Source organism: Rana temporaria, chromosome 4, assembly GCF_905171775.1.
Source record: "Rana temporaria chromosome 4, aRanTem1.1, whole genome shotgun sequence".
Lineage (NCBI taxonomy): Eukaryota > Metazoa > Chordata > Amphibia > Anura > Ranidae > Rana > Rana temporaria.
The window spans coordinates 345495821-345504163 of record NC_053492.1 but is presented as its reverse complement, the minus strand read 5'-3'; positions in this window follow the sequence as shown (position 1 = coordinate 345504163).

Genomic DNA, 8343 nt, shown 5'->3' with positions numbered 1-8343 from the left:
CAACGGAAACAAGGTGTGTGCCAGATCTGGCAGGAATTTGTGGTAATAGTTCAGCAAGCCAAGGTATGATCGCAGCTGCTGGACGTTGGTTGGGGCTGGAGCTTTAACTAAAGCATCAACCTTGGCTTCTGTGGTGTGTATACCTTCTGCATCCACAAGGTGGCCACAAAACTCCAATTTAGGCACCATGAATTGGCATTTTGCTAAGTTCACTTTCAGACCCTGTTCTTGGAGTCTCGCCAACACAAGCTCCACATTCTGCTTGTGTTCCTGGTCGGTCCGTCCTGTAATGAGCATGTCATCTAGCAGGCACTGAGTGAAAGGAATGTCCGCCAAAATCTCGTACATTTTTCGTTGCCAAATGGCTGGGGCAGAGGCTACCCCAAACACCATCCGATTATATTGATACAGTGCCTTGTGGGTGTTGATGGTCAGAAACTTGCGGGAAGAAGGATAGACCTCAAACTGTAAATATGCTTGTTTGAGATCAAGCTTGGTGAACTTTTGACCCCCTGCAAGAGAGGCAAAAATGTCATCTACTCTGGGTAGGGGATACTGGTCTATTTCCAGTTGAGAGTTCAGAGCCATGCGGAAATCGCCACAAATGCGCAAGTCCCCATTCGCTTTCTTTACCGGTACAACTGGTGATGCCCACTCGCTGTGCTCTACCTTTGAGATGACACCTTGTTCCTCCAGCCGACTTAGTTCTGCTTCCACACCCGCTCGGAGTGCGAAAGGTACTGTCCGAGCTTTGAAGAACTTAGGCTGAGCGTTGGGTTTCAGCTTGAGTCTCACACAGTCATGCTTTATTTTTCCCAACTGGTCATCAAAAATCTTTGGGAACCGCTGCTTCAGGGACACCACCCATCCCTCATTATCTCCTAATGGAATGGTAACGGTGTTACAGGGACTTATGGCGATGTCTGGCATACCAAAGTGAGCAATCCAGTCTCTCCCAAATAGAGGGGGTCCCCCATTTTCTAGGATATATAATGGCAGTCTCTTTGTCTGACCCTTGTACAAAACCTTTACTTTTGCGTAACCCAGTGGGTGGAGTATCTGCTTTGAGTATGTCTGCAGTTTGATTGGTGTTGGGCGGACAGTTTTTCGGGTCTGCAGTTGTCTCCATTGTTTCTGGGTGATAACTGAAACTGCTGCTCCTGTGTCTACATCCATCCTGAGTTTCTTTCCCTCAATGGTTACATCTACAGTCATTGCGGAGGGTGCTGAATGCATATGATGTATGTCTAATCTGTGGAGCACAGCCTCATCCTCTGACTCAGATGATGATGTATATCTTCCCACCATATATGTCTTTGTCTTGGGGTTCAGAGGTTGTTTATCTCGCACCTTCTTGCTACGGCAAACTCGTTTCAGATGGCCGGTCCTACCGCAATTATGACAGGTCTGATCCTTAAACCGGCAGACTTTGTAATCATGGTCTGTATCCCCACAACGGTGGCAAGCTGACTCCCGGCTTGGTGGGGGTCTGTATTTCCAGTTTGCAGCAGTTGGCTTGACTGCTGTCCTGAAAACTTCCTGCTTCACCTCTTCCCTTCTGCTCTGGGGGTTCAATTCCTCTGTATCTTTCACAGCCATTTCCATCACTGAAGCTATCTCAATTGCCTTTGTAAGGGTAAGGTCTTTCTCTGTTAACAGTCTCTTTTGGGTCGACTCACAATTCAGTCCCATGACAAACTTATCTCTCAGTGCAGTAGGTAGGTAGTCCCCAAAAGAACAGGTAGAGGCTAGTCTGCGAAGGGCGAGCACATAAACTTTAATCTCTTCACCTGTCTGCTGCTGCCTCTGATAGAAGCAAAATCTTTCTGCAATTTCTAGTGGTTTAGGCTGGAAGTGATCCTCTAGCAGTGTCAGCAGCTCTGCCAATGTCTTAGCTGCTGGTTTTACAGGGGAAAGCAGATCTCTAAGAGTGTCATATGTTTTGGCCCCAACCACTGTCAGAAACACTGCTACTTGCCTGTTGTCTGGGATGGCATTTTCACTGAAATACTGTTCCAGCCTCTCAACCCAGGAACTCCAGGATGTCTGTTCTCCATCAAACTCACTTAATGTCCCGATTAATGACATTTTCCTGCTGGGATCTGTGATTGCTTTTATCCAGGTGACAATCCACAATGTCTTTGTCTCTCTCTCAGACTGATAGACACTTTGTAAATCCCATTCTCGTTGCCACTGTTGTGTCCTCTGTGTTGTGAGGGACACAAGACTCTGGTCTGGAACAATGGATGTTTATTCAGTACAGGCTGTACACTGCAACATGCATCTCAGGACATTACATATCTCTGCTTCCTACATGTGCTCTCTCTAAGATGGCTACTATGCCCCTTGACCCTTGTCATCACTGCTGGGTGGAGCCAGCCTTAAAGTGCCAGTACATGTGAAACCCTTCAGGTATAACACCATGCGTCTGAGTATTGCAGGGATCACTTGGTGCACACACCTGCTCATGCTGGATTGGGACATCCCCGCCACCATTCCACCTGTGCGCTGAAATGAGCCACTTGCCAAATAATGAAGGGTGGCCAACAACCTTGACCAGTGGCTGCAATGCCTGTCCCCGATGGGTCGGGCTGCTGATGTCATCCTGCAGGATTGTTACCAACTCAAGGATGACTTCAGGGCTGAAGCGAAACATGCGATACACCTCATTATCACTCATATCAAAAAGGTTGTAGCGCCCCCTGTAAATCCTCTCCGGTGCCCTCCTACGAGTCGGCTCAGTCAATAGAATATCAAGAACCATAGCTTCCCCTGGCATGTTGGTGCACAGATGTGAGGTCCCGAAAATGTGGGTGCTCTGCTTGTTCAGCTCGTCTGTCTAGGTGCTGCTGAAGTTGCGCGCTCCTGCAGCTGACATGTGCCTATCTGTTGCTAACTTGCCCCTGCTTTTAGAAGGAGCAAGTTTGCCCGGGGAAAAAAGCTTGCGCGCTTCCAGCGCAAGATGCGCCTCACACGCGCATGTTTCAGAATCATCGGCAGTACCTAATTTGCATATTAGCTGAGGGAATAACATGTTTGCGCAAGTTACACCCTGCAGCGAGGCTGCGTGCGCGGGAAAAAGGCAGAATTTCAGGCTTAGCTGGTTTACAGAATCAGCCGCAAATTTGCCTGGGAGCAAATCAGTACTTGCGCGGCGCAAATCACACTTGCTCCCGCGCAAGTGCTTCTTGAATCTGGGCCAGTGTGTTTTGGTGTGAATCCACCCTCACTCTTCTAAAATGTATTCTATAACTACTCTCCGTAGCCATGTTAGAGAGACTCCATGATGTCATAGACAGCAATTAACCACTTAAGACCCGGACCAAAGTGCAGGTAAAGGACCTGGCCAGTTTTTGCGATTCGGCACTGCGTCGATTTAACTGACAATTGCACGGTCGTGTGACGTGGCTCCCAAATAAAATTGGTTTTCTTTTTTTCCCCACAAATAGAGCTTTCTTTTGGTGGTATTTGATCACCTCTGCGGTTTTTATTTTTTGCGCTATAAACAAAAATAGAGCGACAATTTAGAAAAAAAAACAATATTTTTTCCTTTTTGCTATAATAAATATCCCCCAAAAATATATAAAGTTTTTTTCCCCTCAGTTTAGGCCGATACGTATTCTACCTGTTTTTGGTAAAAAAAAAAATCGCAATAAGCATTTATCGATTGGTTTGCGCAAAATTTATAGTGTTTACAAAATAGGGGATAGTTTTATTGCATTTTTATTAATATTTTTTTTTTACTACTAATGGCGGCGATCAGCGATTTTTTTTCATGATCGCGACATTATGGCGGACACATCGGACAATTTTGACACAATTTGGGGGCAATTGTAATTTTCACAGCAAAAAATGCTATAAAAATGCATTGTTTACTGTGAAAATTACAATTGCAGTTTGGGAGTTAACCACTAGGGGGCGCTGAAGGGGTTAAGTGTGAACTCATATGTGTTTCTAACTGTCGGGGGCGGAGCTGGACGTGTCACGTCATTGATCGTGCTTCCCTATATCAGGGAACACACGACCAATGACCGCGCCACAGTGAAGAACGGGGAAGCTGTGTTTACACACAGCTCTCCTCGTTCTTCAGCTCCGGGGACCGATCGCGGGACTCCAGCGGCAATCGGGTCCCGCAACTGCGGTCATGGAGCTTGGGAGCGGGTCGCGGGCGTGCAGCTGGGCACTTAGAGGACGTACAGGTACGTGCTTGTGCCCAGCCGTGCCATTCTGCCGACGTATATGTGCAGGAGGTGGTCCTTAAATGGTTAAAATGTAACAGACAATTGGATAATAAAATTAAAGAACAGAAAGTTAAAGGAGTCGTAAAGGAAAACATTTTTGTTGCCTAAAATTAATGTCTGCAAGGTAGACAGACAGAATAGTGTAATGATTCTGTTAAAAAACAAGTAAATACCTATTAAATTCCTTCATCTATATCACCTCCGGCATTCTAGTTTCTGTTCTCATTTACTTCCTGATTTGCGGCGCTCGTTCATGTAAGAACTACATTTTCCAGTATGCATTGCGGCACGCCCAGTAATTCACACCTCCTTGAAGTCTCTAACACGTAGAGAGCGTCCTGCCGCACAGATGTTCCCAGGAGGGGGCAAGCACGTCACTGACCACCGCAGTAAAGCCTCCCTTCACGGTGGTGAATACCAATCAGACAAGCAGGAAGTGAACAGAACAGAGAAGAAATAGAGCAACTTCTGAGCAAAAACAAACAATGAGGAAGTGAAAAGAGGAATGTCTGCAGGTAAAGGATGCTTATTATGATTTTTTCCCCCCCTTTCCAACCCCTTTAAGCTATTTGCTCCAATGTAAGCCTGTACAGTGGTTTCTTTCGCTACTGCATTAAGTGCAAATTGTATCAGAGATCAGGACATTTACAAATTAAACCCATTTTACATTCATACAGTAATTGATAAAATATAGCTGTCATAGTATATCTAACACTAAAACGTTTCCTCTTTTTTTAGTTCTTAATCAAGTAGGGAAGAGTTTTTTCAGATTTTTTTTATTTATTTTTTGCTTTCTGTGTCACTGCTTGGGAGATTCAATCTCTATATTTGTCCATATTACAGCTGCTAGTGATGATGGGAAAACCAAGATTTTACAGTTGTCACTGAATCAGGAAGTAAACAGAAATTTTCCAAATAGGAAATCGGTGCTTATAACCATTGTCTAAATTTCACCATACACTGTACGAATATCATCCAGTTCCTGAGGAACCAGCCAAAATTTGTGTGGTTGGTGCCACTGTCTGTTGCTTCTGCCCGATATCCAAAAATTGAAAGGAGCCAGGTGGAGAACTGGAATGAGACAGAAGTTGGTTGTCAATATACATTAGGCATAGTGGGAGATTCATCCAACCAAACTGTATCGTTCAGAGACAGAATGAAATATAAGTGTCTGGACAGCTTAGAAATGGATTTCCCCTATCTTTAATGAGATTTCTTCTAACTTCCAGTTGTTCAGTTGTGCCTCCAAGACAGATGAAGAAAAGTCTCCTTAATCAGACATAGAAGAAAAAAAAAAACAGAATGGGGTTTTAACAATTCTCTCTTTCAAAAGTGTAGACAACATGTTTTGGCTTTACATATATATTATCATAAATTATAGGTGTGGGCATGCCTCCCAACTTTCTGAGCTGGGAGATAGGGACAGTTAGCAAAAAGTATGTAGGCAAGGGCACATCACTATCACACACCTTCATAGAGAACACTACACAAAGATGACTGCCTGGTTAAACCCACAAGTGCGTTTTTTACCACTACTATTAGGCTGGCCATACAATTTTCTTATTCTATTTGGTTTAAATTTACCTTCTACTACTCTATGTAGTGTGAGGGTCTCCCTGATTGCATACACATTGAAAGTGTTTAGGTATGACCTCATATTATATGATTTTGGTAAAACCAAAGGAAAATTGCACAAGAAAATTGTATAATTTATGGCCAGCCTTATTTTATACTGGCTTTGAAACTTAAAAATGCAACAATTTATAAAGTTAAAGCGGGGGTTCACCCGAAAAACACATTTTCAACATTAGATTGAGGCTAATTGTGGGAAGCACAATCGGGTGTTTTTTTTTAAATCAATGCAGTACATACCGTTTTAGAGATAGATGTTCTCCGCGGCTTCCGGGTATGGTCTGCGGGACTGGGTGTTCTTATTTGATTGACAGCCTTCCGACCGTCGCATACAGCGCGTCACGAGTTGCCAAAAGTAGCCGAACATCGGTGCGCAGGCGCCGTATAGAGCCGCACCGACGTTCGGCTTCTTTCGGCAACTCGTGACGCTCTGTATGCGACAGTCGGAAGGCTGTCAATCAAATAGGAACGCCCAGTCCTGCAGACCATACCCGAAAGCCGCGGAGAACATCTCTCTAAAACGGTATGTACTGCATTGATTTAAAAAAACACACACGATTGTGCTTCCCACAATTAGCCTCAATCTAATGTGAAAAAAAAATTCGGGTGAACCCCCGCATTAATGAAAGGTTTAGCACACTTTCTGGCAGAAAAAAAATTGTGTTTTTTTTACATCAGACCAAAATGAGTTACTGTATATACTGTACATCAGACCAAAATGAGGGACACATGAGGTAGAAAGAGAAACATAGATTCTTTGTTCCAAAAGAGGTACAGCCCCTCCAAATCAGGGACAGTTGGGAGCAATGGTTTAATGTCACGTCCTGTGGTTGATTATTTTCAGCGTCACCTCTCCTAATAAACTGAGTGACTGTATTTTCATTTATGCAATTTTGTCATTAAATTCCAGTCTTTATAATGCACCCTGTAAAACAATATGAAATTGATGCAGTTTAACAAAGTTAGTTTCACAGTTAATAGATTGCATTATTAAGAGCGCCATTAGATTTGCACAATATAGTCTGCTTTCACATAAATTTATGTTTTAAAATTTCACTTCGATTTTTTTTTTTTTATCTTCCACCATTTATGAGTTTTTGCCAACTTCAATTATCATACACATTTTATTCTTTTGAAATGGTTTTCTTTTTAAGAGGCAGCTGTGAATATTAACTGTGTACCTGATTTTGTTTTACAACAGTAAATTAACATTTTGAAAGCCTCAAAGTACCTTTTTGGCATAGTTTTTAAGATGATGTCACAACTGCTTGATTACCCAGGTGTATGTATTATACCATTCATAACTTATAGCCATAACTGTTTCATGTGTCATTCACACAAATTATGCTTGAACTGAAAGGTTACTGCCTGCATTTGTAGAAAGCTAAAAGAGCCCCTATCAGATCTCTAAATGTTTTAGGTCAGCAGGTCCCAGCTCTACTACTGCAAAACTCAGCAGCTGATTAGGGTCCTTTCACACGTGCGGACCGTTTTTTAGATCAATTTTTTATCATCAGTTGATCCGTTTTTTCATCCGTTTTTCATCCGTTTTACATCTGTTTTACATCTGTTTTTCATCAGTTGTCATCCGTTTTTCATCCGTTTTCATCCGTTTTTCCAATTTGTTTTTTCATCCGTTTTTTTTTTTTGTTAGAACTTTATTTTTATTACATACCGTTCGTCCGTTTTTTCATACGTCCGTTTACGGACTGCAATGCTTTCCAATGGGATAGCGTACGTTAGCGGATGCTCATCCGCTAACGTCCGTTAACATCCGTCTCCGTTAAGCTCCGTTTTTTTGAACGGAAGAAAACCCTATTTTTCTTCCGTCAAAAAAACGTAACGGACGAAAAACGGATGTTAGCGGACGATCCATTTAACATCCGATCCGCTAACATCCGTTTTTCATCAAAATATGTAATAAAAATAAAGTTCCAACAAAATAAAAAAACGGATGAAAAAAACGGATGAAAAACGGATGTAAAATGGATGAAAAACTGATCTAAAAAACGGTCCGCACGTGTGAAAGGACCCTTAGGAGTTTGAAGGAAGGAACCAAAGCATGATAGGGAGACAGGCATCCAACATTCATGGAAGTATTAAATGCCAAAGAAGCCTTCTGAGGCTACAGTGCTGGAATGGAAGAAGATGAAATGGGCTGCCAGAGAGTGAGGCCCGGAGCCAACTGCAAGTCAGCGTAGGGCCGGCCATGACAGGGTTAACAGAAACCCTGGTAGCTGGGGGGGGAGGAGTAAGAGCGGTGGGAGGGGAGATTATATATATCTCCCACCCTCCGTTTTCCCGGGCAAGTGAGGCGTGGGGGAGCGAAGTTGTATGGTCTGTACAGCCTGCGACTGGTGTCAGGGCTGAGGCGGCAGTTCGGGGGGAGGAATGGCTGCAGCTTCAGCTGGGGGCGCTTCTCCCTCGGAGCGGGGCGGACACAGGGACAGCGGGATCGGGGCCTAATCAC